Raw genomic sequence first — 15,732 nt, forward strand, 5'->3', positions numbered from 1 at the left:
TAGCTATCTAGCTAGATAGATAGACACCTGATAGATAGCCATCAACTTTTAGCTAGCTGGATAGCAACTTTTAACAGCTTTTAGCTATGCCGTTTGTCTAGCTAGGTAGCTAACTTGCTAGCTAACCAGATTGCGCTAAACTGTTCTTAAAGTTTGTATTCTTTGTCCATGTTGCCCAGCTCTAACTCTGACACATTTAAAAATGCACCCAGCCAACAGCTGTAGTGTTTTAGCTACCTAGCTATTTAGCTACAGGTAAGATGTCAGCAGCTATCTAGCTCTCTCCAGACCTTTGTTTATGCTATTTATCCGAGATAAATCCTTTTATTCAGGATGTTAACACTAAAGTCCTGTTAAATTTGTCTATTTTACTGCACAAGGAAGTAAAATTGTGAATAATTAATTTTTACGAAATGGAACCTGAATTGTCTGTACTTATTGTTTCAAGACAGCCAACATCAACTTCCACAGAAGCAATCTTAGACAACCCTGGTGCTAAACTCATAATGCCAGAGAGCATTTTCTCCTGCAAAAGACTCGCTGAAAGCATAATGAAATATGCATCGAGTTTAAGACTTAGCCATTCCTCAAAGTGTGTTTTTTAAAAGGTTTGAAAGTTTTCTTTTTTTTAATGATGGCCTCGCTCTAGAGCTGATGAGTCAGCAGATTAAGAAGAAAAAAAACAGGTTTGAAAATTGAAACTCTCGGACATTCCTGATGAAACAGATGACTCCCATCACGAAACAATCCTCATAAATGCCTCAGATTCCAGACAGACAGAAGAGCGTTGATGGCCGGATTGCTGCAATCGAGTGTCTGCACAATTACCAGAGACGACTCGGTTCTCTGTGCCCCATCTGCTCCAGTGAAGCTAAAAACACTCCGGCTCACACACAAAGTTCTGTTCAGTCGAAAGAGCAAACACAAAGCAACGTGGTTCGGTTTCTCATTTGTTTTCGAGTTGTTTTTCTTTCTAACATTCAGGAAGTACGTTTTCTAAAAACACTCACGAGTCCAACGGCCAACATGGAGTCTGGAAACAGTTACCTGTGTGAGTGATTTCTGACATTAGCTTTTTGTAAAGCTTTCACACCAGCGCTGCTTTTAGCCAGTTTTTCTTTGAGAAAATGTCATTACTAGCAATCAACATATTTCATTGAAAGCTTCCAGCTGCTGGCGATTAAACGAGGACCAGAGACATCGCGGTGTGAGGCGAGAGCTCTGTCTGCAGAAAAGGGTTTTAGTGTTGGTACGCATCAGGAAACAGTTTCTGTTCGGGTGACATTTTGAGCTGTTAGCATCTGATGTGAGTGATTATTAGCACAGAGTTTGATAGGGATAAAAAGTTTAGAAAAAGCCAAAACACACCAGATGTTTACATAAAACCAATAAAATGACTTCTTTTTTTTCTCGCGTGTTGAATCAGACCAAATTTCTCTTGTTTCAGATTAGTTAGAAATGACAGAATTATTTCTATCTGCTAAATGCCAGAAAACTTAACGAGGACATTTTTTTATTTTTCAAGATTTTTTTGTAGCTTTCTTCAAATTCCCAAGTTTTCATGCACTGGGGCAGTCTCAGTGATAAGTGACCTTTAAACTTGGCTCAAAACATTTGGGTTTCTTTCCAAAAATACTCAACATTTCCAAATCCTCTGTGTTCCACGACACAGACGAGCTCTGCTGTAATATTTTCAGGGTTTATATAGGTGTCTAGAAAAGGTTTTAAAGTGCCAGTATTATGTATTTTCCAGGCATATGGTGCCATTTTATAGCATAAAGAGGTAACTATGCTAACTTCAGTTACATAGTTACCTCATGTTCATTTTCATGTTATGAAAATGCTATATATATCAAATATTATTGAAAAGACATTTGTCTCTTTAAGGACCTCCTGCTCTTTCTGAAACTCCGCCGTCAGGAAGTCATCACAACATGGCTCCTCTATTAACTCTTTCACAACGTTTTTACCAACACTGCACTGAGAAGTAGCTCCTATAATGAACTCAGCTGATGCTCAGCTCCACCAGGTGTTTGCCAATTGCTGCTGGCTAGTCTGAAGGAGCCGAGCAGGGGACTGATGGATGCTCTGTGAGGTGGAAGCTTGGAAACTGCAGCTCAGAGGAGGAGCTTCCTTCTTGGAGGCGGAGCTAAGTCCAACCAGGTGTTTTACACAGCTGAATGGGAGACTAAAGTAGTTCTCAAAGATGCATGAAAGAACCAAGGCAACGCTCCAGATGTGTTTTTGATGAGGGAAAAACATTTTAACAATATGTAAAGCTCAAAAATAGTACATTTTACATAAAGCTGCCCCTTTAAGAAAAACCTGTCCTGAATCGCAGCGATGCCACTTTAGATGAAACGGCTCTTCTTTCTCAGCATATTGTTGAACCTGAATAAATCCTTCTGTTGCAAAAGGAGCTTTCAGAAAAACCCTTTTGATGAAACATAAATGTGGAAACTAGGGTTGATTTCGAGCCTGGACTGAAACGAGTTGAAACTGATGAAATGTTGGAGTGCAGACCAAACCCTGAGCGTCCCTCCTGAACGATGAGAGCCTACAGGCCTCAGCGAGGCTGTGGGTCGACGGGATGAACTCGCTGGACTCCGGCTGCAAAGCAGCGTGCGGGTTGGCGATCAAACCCAAAGAGGATAAACCTCGCCTCTGACACTCCACCGTTCTCCGCTGGAAGCTTTCACCGCATCCCGATGAAGTCGATGTGCGCCATGAGCCCAGTTCAGCCATGACATCATCCCCATCCCTCCCAGGCCCTGCAGCAGCACGCTGCTGGCTCTGCAGACGCCAGCGTTGCACGTCGCAGGACTCCAGGCTGACAGGAGGAGGCGAGTCGCTAATAAAACGGCGGCAGCGTTTATCGCATCCTGACGGGGGGGAAGGGCGAGCGCCGGGCACAGATGCGCCGGGCCGAGCACCAGCTGGGCAGCGGCGACCTTTCTAAATAAAGAGGGGAGCAACAGAAACCCACATGGAAGAGGAAGCAGGGAGGAACAGCTGGAGGGAAGAGAAAAATAACGTTTCATCTTAAAGATCGCTGTGAGAACCTAAATCAGCAGCGACACGCAGACATTTAGGTTTTTCAGCTTGTAAAGTGCAACAAATGAAACTGTAAGCGGACAGTAAATGCTGCTGTGGAGCAGATAAGTCGTTTAGTGTAACTAGTAGGGAGGCACTGATCCACTTTTTTAACTTTCGATACCGATATCTGAGGCTCAGTATTGGGCCGATTCCGATCCAATACAGAGAAGCAGACGAATTTACTTCTTTCTTTTTAAACAAAAATAAATGTACTGAATTCTACATTTATTTTATAACTCTGCACCAGAACAGCACATTAAAATACAGCAACAGCTTTGCTAACATGAAAAAGCAACACGACTTTAATTCGTTCAGTTCAGTGCAATTAGGAGAAGAAACCATCGTAAAAGAAATAATAAAGAAACTGAGACTGACAAAAACTAAACGTTGGCTATTTTTGGTTAAACATGTAAAAAATGAACTGCAACAAATCTTCTTTCAGATGGTTCAGAAAGTGAAATTAGGAATTCAAAATATAATGGAAAATAAATAATAAACCATGATGTTGCTCAGAGAACAAAGCAGTTTCTTTTTTAAATCAAATGCTACAAAGTGCTTCACATTAATAAAAAAAATCTACAGAATACAAAAATCTATAAAAATACTCAACTGTAAGGGGAAATGAAGTAAAAATACAGAAGAAATTCAGATATTAAAAGATCTGCTCTTATTGATTGGATATTGGTGAAGAACCTCCCAATCTAAAAATTTTTTAAACATCGGTATCAATACGGATATTACTATTGGATCAGTGCATCTTTATTAACTAACCCCCAAAACAACTTTGTTTTTGTTGATAAATTGCCTAAATTAGTTGAACATGTTTAATTCTGCACTATTTTTGCCTAAAACCGTCTCAGTGCTGCCCTCCAGTGGTTTTAAATGGTTGGATTTTCCTATTGGTTGCAGCGACACGGCGTGGTTCACCTACATCACAGCCTGATGTACGAGTGTGAAATCATCTCACTCAGACAAACCCAATCAAAATCACACATGAATCGGTTTGTTCATGCGATAAATCATTAAATCTCCTGACGCGACGTTGTCCTCCGACCACTTCCTGTCTTCTTCTTTGTGGTTTTTGCCAGTGGTAACAGCCTGTTGTTGATCGCGTGACTCGTGATGTAAAAAAAAGTTTTTCCGTTTCAGTTTTGGAAATTAAACCAAAGTTGATACGACCAAAATTGGCCACCCTGGTGCCAAATCTTATCGAATAACTGTGTTTTTCAAAACTGCCGTTTCCTTTAAGCTAATCTATTTCTTTTTGTCAATGTCAAACTGTGTGTTTATACAGCCGGTGGAAACGAACAGAATAGAAAACACGCATTACTCGCGTCGATTCCTGTGATATAATTCAGCGTGATGCATGCGCAAATAGCCCAGTCAGTTTGTTGGTAGCCATTTTCACAGCAGATTGTGTAAAATTAAAAATGACTAAGCGTAAGTGAGATCATAAATAACAATAAGACTAGCAGATGACAACTGAACTGCAGCCTCTGAGCAGAAAGCGACTGTGTGCCGTTTAATGTTCGGCCAAGCGAAGCGTGCAGAGTGCTGCAGCCAGAGCGGGCCATATGGCCGAGGCGGCCGCCAGCCGAGGCTGTCCAGACCGGAACGGACCGGTCCAGTTCCCCCAGCAGCTCCTCCCAACATGAGGGCCGCACCAGCCGGGGACTGGACGGACCGCTGATTCTTCTCTGAGCCGCACTGAAGACTAACTGGAGATGGATTTAGAAAGAACTGGATTCAGGACGCCAACGTTTCCATGATTGGTTTCTTCTTTACGCTTGTTGAGTTTTTCAAAGGCATGAATATTAAATCTTAAAGGAGCAGCAGTTTGTGTGTTTTACAGGCCAATGGTGCCATTTTATAGCCCAGTCAAGTCACTATGTTACCATGTTCAGTTTTTGTAAAAATGCTGAATGTATCAAATATAACTTGAAAGAAATTTTACTCCCCAATTTAACGTGTTGAAATTGGGCCTCTGTCTCTTTAAGAAGCTCCTGCTCTTTGTGAAGCTCCGCCTTCAGGAAGTCGTCCCAACATGGCTCCTCCATTAACCCTTTAACAATGTTTTTGCAGCATAGCACTAAGAAGTAGCTCCTACAATGAGCTCAGCAGATGCTCAGTTCTACCAAGTGTTCGCTAATTGCTGCTGGCTAGTCTGAAGGAGTTGAGTGGCGGAGGTTTGCCTCCATGTGGCAGAAGCTCTGAATCTTGGAAACTACAGCTGAATGGTTGCCATGGGAGACTAAAGGATTTCTGAATCATGCATGAAAGAATCAAGTTAACACTCTGGAAATGTTTTTGATGAGGTAATAACATTATAACATGATGTAAGGCTCAAAATGTCGACTTTACGATGCTGCCTCTACAAGGCAATGTAAAAAAAAAACCAATATACTTGAAAAATTACAAAAATACATATCACTGGTCTGTAATCAGGCTCCTAACTGTCTCAGATATCTTATTGTGTTCCAGCTCAAAACTACCAAAGACTTTTGCCACTGAAAGGTGAAAACACGTTCCACTGAGTGCAATGACTAACCTCCCATTATTTCTGAAATTATGTCAGCTGCAACTTCTGCAACCAATCCTCACCGACCTGTAAAACTGCACTGCAGGTCAGGCGTGGCGTTTCGTTTAGCTAACCGGCTAATTAAAGCACCCAGAGGAATTGACTCTTGCGTTTATAATCCGTTAATCATCAAACCTTTTGCTGATTCTGGTCTGGGTAAGAATTTGGTGGAATGTGGGAAACAATTCAGAGAATCCTGATCATTATGTTCATGTGAAATTCGGTCATGGAGCTTATTTGACGCCAGTCGTTAGACTCAAAACAGGCGTCACACCAGATCCATTCTGCCTCCCAGCAGACTATGAGTTCTTCCATTCATGCGCTCTGGAAATGTCCAGGGATCCAGGATTCATGGACCAAAGCAAAATGTTGTGCTTCTGAAAGGCAGGAGTTGTTTTTTTTCCTGGAACCGTGTGTTCATCCGCTAAACGACGAGTCACTGTTGAACCTGACGGAGAACGCTAGAAGAGCTTAGCTAGCTGGATTAGCTGTGGTGAAGATAATTATCGCTCAAAGACGGAGGCCACCGTACAGCACCGTCTTCACTCATTGGCTTAGACTATAATTAAATATTGATTATCTGGAATTATCTTCAATAATCGAAAGGTGCAACCCAAGAACCGTGCAACTGGACTGATTTCACACACTAAATTAAGCAATAGCCTTCAAACTAGGAATTCTGGAGTAAAGATCTACACTTGATTGTTGACTTAGGGAAGATTATGGAAATTAATATCTGTTTGTGTGTGCGTGTGTGTCGTCTTTTCATTTAAATTATGTTTAAAAGGAGCTTGAAATGTTATGTGTTGAACACTAATCCAAACTTTTGAGAAAAACTTAAATGAGAACAAAAACGTTCCCAGGAGCCACACGTTAAATCCTTCACTCGTCCTCCTGGTTTCTCTTCCGGGACAATAACTAACGACTCGTTAAGGTACACCCACTCGTTAAACCTGCAGCAATCACTAGCAGGCAATCAAGACGTTGCCTTGATTCGGAGACGTCTTTGTTTCTAAATGGAAATTTAGACTGAAAGGCAGAAATTTTGATGCAGCTCTGAGGCAGAAACGTAGAGGACTTTCAAACGGTTCTTTGGGTCGTTATACTGGATTCTTCAGGGCCGGGATTCTTTAGAAAGACGGAGGAAGACACAGCTGCAGACACAACGGAGCCACAGAACCATGACGATTTGGTCAAAGGTGGTCGCAGAGGTTTTGAGTCAACCAGAACTTTAAACACCATCGACAAGATTTAGTGAACAAGAACGGTGGAGTCAGTTTGTTCATGTGGAAACTCTGCAGCTAGAGACACGGTGCAGATTAGAAAACCAGCAGCACATCTGTGCAACCAGTCAGCTCCGCTCAGCGATGTTTGAGCGGCTGGAATGTGTGGAATATATTTGCCTAAATTTTGCCTTCCAGTAGTTTGGCGAACTGAAATCTGTTCAGGCAATTCATTGTTTTGTTCATGTTTCTCAAACTCTATGAATTTTTACTGTATTATTTAAACAAATATCACCCAAGTGTTGTTGTTTTTTTCTCTCTCTCAAATAGTGACTGCACTCTCATCATTTGGATGAAATTGGACTATTTGGCGTAAAATCCTTTTGTGTTTTGATCTTTGATTATAGCTGATGTTTATCTTGTAGTTAAAACCAACCAGTGTTCTTTAATTAATGGGGGGGAAAAACGGATGGTTTCGGTTTAAATAGACTTATGCTAACAATTAGCATCTGCTGGGAAAATGCAGAACGAGTGCTGAGGTATTTATGAGCGCTTACAATTTAATTGCCAAAATAAAACAGAGCCATTGAGTAACCTCTTAATTTAAAAGTACATTCTAATTATTAAACGGTGGCCAATATTATATACTGGTGCTATCTGCTTATTCTATTTTCAGCCATCTTGGAACGTTTATGAAGTGTCTCGGAGCAGAATGGATTTTAAATCCGACCAAAGCGATGATCCGACTCCTTCATAATTACTGGATTTAAACTGCAGCAGACAAATGAGGGAAGCGGCGAGCTTCGAATATGGAATCGGTTTTAATAAATATCACACGACGCCTTTTGGGGTTTTTTCCCTCCTCGCGCTTCTGGAGGAAACCATAATTGAGTCAGACGTGTTTATCTGATTGAAAATAAATGGCTCGGTTCATGTTTACAGCCGAATACGGAGCGCAGAGCGAGAAATCCAAGACAAACGTCCGGGTCTCCGCGGAGCAGCCTCCCCATTCATCACACGGACCTGCTGGTACAATAGCGCTTGTCCCCCCGAAACCAAACACCCCCACCTTTAATTTGTGTGCGTTTCCTCTTTATACCCCTGTGTGTTGCGTTGATCAATCACAATGCGGAGCGGAGGAAGTGAGGAGGGCGGCCGGCGGGGCGATGTTCCCCGCGTCACACCTATTGGCACCATCAGTGTTCCGGCGGGCCCTCCGATCAATCACTGCTAATGACGCCGGGATGAGGAAAGAGGAGCAGGAGGAAGAGCATCGCCGCTAAATATTCAACCGGAACCCCATCAGGATGCTGCTTAAGAGAAAAAACAAGAGGAGGAGGCTCAACGCAACACACGTGAGTTTTTAATGTTCACACATGGAGTCTCTGTCAGACAAAGAGGTGATGCTGGAACTGGAAACGTTTGGTCCAGTCAGAACACGAGAGAGCAAAACGTTGAGTAGATAACACGAAGGCCTAACAGTGTCCGCCAAAGTTACTTAACTTGGTGATCATGATAATCACCATGGTTTCAGATCCACGTTTTCTACAATGACACGGGAAAACTGTTGTTTTTGAGACCTTACTGACTGCTAATAGAAAATGCTAAAGCTAGCTAAAAAAAAACACCACACGCTTCCAAAATTCGCTTTAGTATAGTTTTAATATTGTTGTGTTTTGTTTTATTTAAATTTACGAACGATGCTCATGGACAACTTGGCGGCTTTTCAACATCGTTTCACATCCACGTTTTCTACTATGACAAGGGAAAACTGGAGTTTTTGTGACGATAATAATCGATAATAGAAGATGCTAGGTCTAGTTTTTTTAAAAATACCATAAAGTTTCCAAAATTCAATGTAGCGTAGTTGTAATATTGTTTTGTTTAAATTTCTGAACCTTCAACTTGTGATGCTCTTGGACATCTTGGCAGCTTTTCAACATCGTTTCAGATCCACTTTTTCTAAAATGTTGCAGGAAAATCGTGTTTTAGTTACAATACCAATCGCTAATAGTATATGCTAATGCTAGTTTTTCCTTTTTTTATATATGTAAGTTTCCAGAATTCGAATGAGCATAATTTTTATATTGTTTTATTTCATTTTAATATTAATGCTGTTCTAAAGAGGATTTGGGTTTTGTTAGCCATTTTTAATCATGTTACATTTATATTCATTGTTTGTCTATGAAAAGTCTCCTGTTTGGGAAAAAAGCTGACTAACTTCACCGTAACCAATGGTATAAATAAAACTGATTGATTGATTGATTGATTGATTGATTGATTGATTGATAGTGAATCATTCTGTTTGCAGTCTGGCTGTAAACGTGAGCAGGTTCAGGTGAGTTTGACTGGATTCCTTCCACTAATGTGAACTTGTGTGTTTTTATGCCATTAAGTGTCACCAGGTGGAAACGGGGCCAGCAGCTGAGCGTTTTACACAGGACAGCCGTCGTCGCGTTGATGGAGCCTCCTGCTGTACTCCACACACATCGCAGCAGATGAAGAGAAACAGCCCAGACCTTTCCCCATTTCCAGCAACACATCCAGCTTCTCCTGGAAAATCAACTCTGAGGCCAACTGGAAGACCTAATGTCACAACAATTCCCCGGTTAACGCCGGAGCTTTGGCCGTCCTCAGCTAACCTGCAATAAAAGCTGAAAGGAATCCCCATAGATTCTTAAACCACCAATTAGAACATTACGCTCTCTGGACCTTCTCACACGATTTGATCCAAACATCTGTTAAAGAAACACAGATGAAGAGCCTACAGTCCTGACAAGAGCTAAAGATATCAATATCTTCTGTTAACTGCAGATTCTTCTTTTCTCATAGTGACCCAACAGAGAGGCCTGCCTGCCTGCCATCAGCATCCAGATCACGGCTCCCATCGTTCCCGCCGGTCTGAAACGCAACCCTGCTGTCAGTAATGGCTGCATGCCGGTTTTAAGTTTTTCCTGCAGGAAAATCTCTGTGATCAAGATTTTCTCCCAGAACAATGAGGAGCGGCAGAGTTTATTATTTGATGTGATGTGCACAGAAGGGCTGGTTTGCTCTGTAAGTGGCAATCCAAACACTCTGCTGCACTCACTTTAGCTCCGACACATCGGCTGCTGGGCTGCTTTAAACCGGGCCTGATGGCTGATCGACCAGTTAGGCCAACGCATGGACGTGACGCTGACTCACAGAGGACCTGGCACAGCAACGCGCCATCATGAATACTTAAAGACCTCGTCTGGGAGTTTAGGAAACCATCCTGAGTGGAACACAGTCTGCGGAGAAGAGCGTCTGGTTTGAGAATATAGGCGACTTTTTGCTGATGACGGTGTGGTTGTTGGTTTTGTCAGGGAGTCACCTGACGTTTGGAAATTTTGAGGGCAAAATGACGATTTTTGTCTTCGCAGTCCGTAGCCACACTGCTGTGGTAGAACAAACCTGTTAAAATTAAACCTGGAGATTTGAGTATTACTAACGTAGCGACGTGAACCACAGCAAAGGCAAAATAACACAGAAAGACCATCGAACAACAACTTGTATTACTCTTTTATTTTGCTCCCTGTGTCGGCTACGCTACATACAAACCCGTTGCCATAGTAACTGGCTGACAACAGCTCTGCTAGAGTAAAAAGATTCAACACCAAAAAACAGGTCAACTTTCCCCACAAAAAGATGAGAACATCCAGTTTGTTACAGTTTCATGTTTTCAGGCTTGATGTTTATTTAGCGATTATTAATAAGCGATCGAGTGAACACAGAGGTGATTGATTAACTTACTTGAACCCCTGCTCTAATGATGATCTGTCAGAGAGTTGGTGTTTTCTTCAACTAAAACAGTGAATTCTGCAGCACGTCTACACGTTAAGGTATTTTATTTTAATTAAAACTTTTTCCTGACATTTTTATCTAAAGACTAAAGCTTTGGCTGGCTGGTTTAGATCAAAGCATCTTTACGTCAAACGACCCAGTCAAAGCCTAGACCTAAATCCTATATGATTATTTTCACAAGACTAACACATTCATTCCCATTAGGAGCCTCAGAAAGCTGAAGTCTGGGTGCGTACGTGAGGTTTTCACCTCTCTTTTTGACACGCGCCTCACGTCTTCATTGGGACGGACTTGGATGAAAGGGGCGGATCCAAGTGAAGGAAACTGGGATGCAGCTAAGGGAATTGGGATGCTCAGCATGATGTTGAGTTCAGGGCTCTGTGGAGGTCAGACCATCTGCTGCTGCTGGAATTTTTTTTATTTTTTTAACTATTATTCCGGTTTTATGACTCTGGCTTTATTTATGGCCCTCGGTGTTAGTCCAGTCACGAAAACGGACGATGGATAGAAACGCGGACGACTAACGAGCCTCGGTTTTAACCTTATTGTGTTAAATCAGAAGCCGTAGAGTTGCAGTTGCCGTTTCCTCAGACTTTAATCACATCCCATTACGGCGCGGTCTCACAAGCCCACGCACGTGAACGAAGAAATATCTGCCTCTGATGCTCAAATTGAATTGTGGAATAAGTCATCATGCACTTATACTGCTGCTTTCCACGAGCCACAGCTGATTATCCCACAGAGCTCAAATGGAAATATTCCTGAATGAGAACAAAGAGATTTCACGGCAGCTCCATCACACACACACACACACACACTGCATGGCAGTCCCATAGGACGTCCACAGAGACTCCCTTCAATAAAGAGGATTATAGATTTTGCCCTGTGCACCCGAGTGTTTCCAATAAAATAACGAGACGAGGCCTTCCTCCTGCATAACTCATTAAAACTTAAACCATCCCCCACACCCCCCCTTCCCTCTTTTCGGCTGAATATCACTGCACACATTACAGCCTTCGCTTGGAAAAATAACCCCGCCGCGTTGGGAGCACGAGTGCATACCGATGTGTGTGCGTTTGAGAAAATTAGAGAGGAAGATAAGAGAAAGTGTGTGAGGAAAAATGTGTTTTCATCCTCGGAGGCCCCGCAGGCTCAGTGGTTGGTTAAAGATTTCTCACAAAGAAACATGGAGACAATCCTGAAGGAGGAGGGAGGAACGCTACTTTTTTCTTCTTCACCCCCCTCCAAGCTGGCGGCTCATGATGGAAATACATATTTATGCAGAAGCGCGACCTTAACACAAGGGGGGGTCTGTGCTGCATGCTAATGCGCACAACAAATGACTCTGCTTTTATTTTGTCAGGTCATCAGACAGCGAACAGATCAAACAGACATTGAAGCCAGAGTTTAATCGGAAATCAAAACCAATTTAATAAAAAATAAATAAACTGCTTTGATTTAATTTACAGTAACGGTTTCGTTTTATGTGTGAAAATAACGATGCTAAACTGTTGTTACAGTTTGAATATGAGAAAACATGACATATTCAAACTGTAGTGACAGTTTAGCAAAGTTCATCAACACATTTGTGTTTTAGCATGACTGGAGACAAACGTGTCAGAAAGACAAACATCCAAACCAACAGGCCGACAAGGACACGCTGTCATGTTGAAGGCGTTACTGAGGGAAGAAGAATCTATTTTACTATCAGTAGTTGCGTTTCCATTACAAATGTGCCTAAATATCTGTCTATGTTACTCTAATGTAAAAAATAAAAATAAAAAAAACTACAGATTTGTAATTGCGGTGTTTCCATTAAATAAGAAGCCAAATTAAAATCACGTGAATAAGTTTGTTCGCGCGATAAGTCAGTAAAAATCAAGGCAGCGAAGGATATATTCATAATTTAGACATGGTGCTAGCAATTATCTGTCAGCCGTCAGAGACGACGGCGTCTTATTCAGGAGACGGAGCGACAAGCCCTACTTGTGAGCAGCTCCACTCAGAAAGGTCGACTTTAAATAACACTGGCCCTTTAAGACTTGTTAAAAAGCCCAGGTGGAGTCGTGCTGCTGGACTTCCTGTTGTCACCCGACACTCAGCTAACCTCGCTAATTTGAATTTGTCCAGGAGTTGTATAAATTATTAGAAGTAACAAGACATTATTATTAAATATAAAGACACGTCTAACAAGGACAGTTCAAATTTTCTGACCCTGGTTCGCTTATCAGTCACCATCTCAGCTGCTGAAGCTAAGATGCTAAAGCCAACAGCTAATCCTCGCAGGGCCGAAACCAAAGCTGTTTTCTACCAAACAAAATCCAGGTTCAAAAAACTTTTTAGAGGGATCATGTGGACCCTGCTGGTCTCAGCTCTTTGCTGGATGTTTTAAGAAACTTTATGGGACTAAATGAGTCTAATAATAGAGTCGTCCTGTTACCAACACTGAATATCATGTTGGTTGTTATAAATCTGCACTTTGGAAGCTGCCTGCTGAAAAGGTTAGGTTTCTTTTAATGTATTCTGTTTCCTTTTATGTATTATTGTTTGTTCTTTTGTGTCATTTGGACTGCTAGTGTGTTATAAAACATATCTATCCATAAAATATCTATGTAACAAACAAATACCACTTATGGCTGCTCCCTGCTGCCTCTTTCAACCAATCAAAAAGAAAGAAAGCCATGAGTCTTTCTTTATAAACGATTGTGCTGCTGAGTAATTGATCAAACAAATAAAAGTTGAGCAAGCGAACGAGTTCACAACACGAGCAACAGTACCACTCCGCTGTTGCTTAGCAACCTGTTAACTCACATATATTTAAAGAATGGAGTAAATATGACTAAGGAAAACCTGCAGCCTTCCTCTTTGTCTTCCTCTCCGTCTGCTGGAGTCACAGAAAACGACACAAAGCCGCAGCGCCACACTGTCAGCGGCTAAAAACTGAGTTTTTTCCCCTCTGTGAAAGTGAAGGTCATTCGTGCCTCTGCTGTAGCTGGAGCATGTCACTGTGCGACGCAGCCGTGCTCTACACGCCGCGGACCGGACAGACGGACGCCACAAAACACAGGCGCAGCAGAGACGAGGCCCGCTTAACCTCATGCTCCTCTCTGCCCTGCGGCTACTTTCCTCCTCAGTCAGAAAGGTTGAGATGAACTCTGACGTCTCAGCGGACTTCCTGTGCTCCACGCCGGGACAGTTCAGATGTAAACATGCCATCTTAACGTGCAGAGCAGAAGCTCTAACACGACCTGAGCAGGAGGGCGAGCCGTTAGCTTTGAAGGTTTGCATCAAAACGTACAAACTGAACGGACATTTTCCCGTGACGACTGACCTACTGGCTCTCGGCTCGGTGAAGGAACAGATGAGATGGGAAAGATTGAGAAGTCCATCATCCCAACCTGACTTTACGTCAGCAGCAGGAAGAGGAGTTGCCAGGAGAAACGAAGACACAAACACGCCATCCTGACTTTGACAGAATCTAAGAGAGTCGGGCGGCGGTCAGGAGAAACCGGACTGCAGAAGGAAAATACTGAGAGTTCACTTCCAACGGGAGGAAAAGGAAAAATGTGTCATGTTTACATAAGATGAATGAAAAGACACCTAAACTGACATTAAATCAGACTAGACTTTTATCGGGACTACCTAAATTAAATCTATTTGCTAAATGTCTGAAGAATAATTTTCTTCAAATTCATAAGTTTACATAAATTTGCCTCACATTTGATGGAACTGCATTTCAAACTGTATGAATGAGCCAAACAGTTTGGGTATCAACGAGACCGGCCATCGCCTTTCTATGAAATTCAGCTCAATTCTCATTTCCCTTGGTGCTCCATCAAGGATTTCTCCCATCGAGCTCAATTCCTCCAATGTAATTTCAGCCAGACCAATCAGCAAACAGGAGGAGAAGTTGTGGAATATGGCATTGATTTTCCCCACTGTTTTAGAGATGTAGAGCACCTCAGCAAAGGGAGCAGCGGAAGAGAATGAAGTTCAGTCTGTATTGGCCACGCTTCCAAATACTGAGAAGTTAAAGTCCAAACAAGAAACAATTTTAAGATATTTTAATGCTGGCACAGACGTCGTCTGGTTTGACCGTTCCCTCTTCGCAGTGGAGGATTGTTGTTGATAGCAATCTTCCTTACTGCAATTTCCGGTAAGCTTCATAGTGTAGCTTTATTCACAGTCAAGCTGGTGCATTACATAAACCACAGCTAAACATTAGCCACTGGGTAAAATCAGATCCAGTTGTTTAAAACCTCAACCAAATCCAATCTGCTTCTCAATAGTCGAGAGTCCGGACCCTCGGTAGAACAAGGAGCTGGTTTTAACCAGGCTACGTATCAACAAGCTTCACACAGTAGTTTACTGAGATTTGGACCCACTCCTTCTGACAGGACAGACACTTTTCAAAACAAACAAATCTATTGGAAGAAAATAAAATATGGTCTGTACATAAAACAGGCAATGTCCAAGTAGAAAGTGTCCAAACATTTTCTGATGTTACGGCATCACCACAGTTAGCAGAAAGATTCTCAGTGTTTGTGATCACAATGAGTTCAGTCGAACATCCATACTGAGTGAAACACGAGTGTAGAACAAGATACGAGAAGGTCACTTAAAAAAAAAACGGCAGCAGACAAGGAAATTCCTCAGCAACTATTCATAAAATAGCATTCATTGTTTTATGTCGGTAAAAATGTGGAGAGAACACTGGTGCGTTGAGATGCCTCTTCAGCTTGGGATTTCTGCAGACACACGAAGATTAAACCAACATAAACTAATAAATACAGAGAGGAATCGCAAACATTCACTAAGGCCTGATTAAAACGTTGGACCGTGTTTTGCTTGTGCAAACAGAGATCGGACGTTCTTCATTAAAACGTTTAATGAAGCCTCTAAAACACCAGAGATTCCTTTGTCATGAGCTCAAGTGCAAGAAAAAGCAGAGCTGCAAGTTCAGCCTCACTGAGTCTCCATCGGCTGACGGCCACAGAGATCAGAGCAACGATG

At 42.1% G+C, this 15,732-nt stretch overlaps 1 protein-coding gene and 1 long non-coding RNA gene across 5 annotated transcripts in view; one reads left to right on the forward strand and one right to left on the reverse strand.

The window, feature by feature from the left end:
* enox1 (ecto-NOX disulfide-thiol exchanger 1) overlaps positions 1-15,732 on the reverse strand; it is an 88,579-nt gene that overhangs the window by 57,776 nt on the left and 15,071 nt on the right. The gene's annotated exons all lie outside the window — the stretch shown is intronic.
* On the forward strand, positions 6,525-14,349 carry LOC145548769 (uncharacterized). The gene is made up of 2 exons (XR_014084763.1): positions 6,525-8,252; positions 9,294-14,349. It is a non-coding gene; the product is annotated as an uncharacterized LOC145548769 (long non-coding RNA).

This window comes from Poecilia reticulata, chromosome 2 (assembly GCF_904066995.2).
Source record: "Poecilia reticulata chromosome 2, P_reticulata-male-v2, whole genome shotgun sequence".
NCBI classification, from domain to species: Eukaryota; Metazoa; Chordata; class Actinopteri; order Cyprinodontiformes; family Poeciliidae; genus Poecilia; species Poecilia reticulata.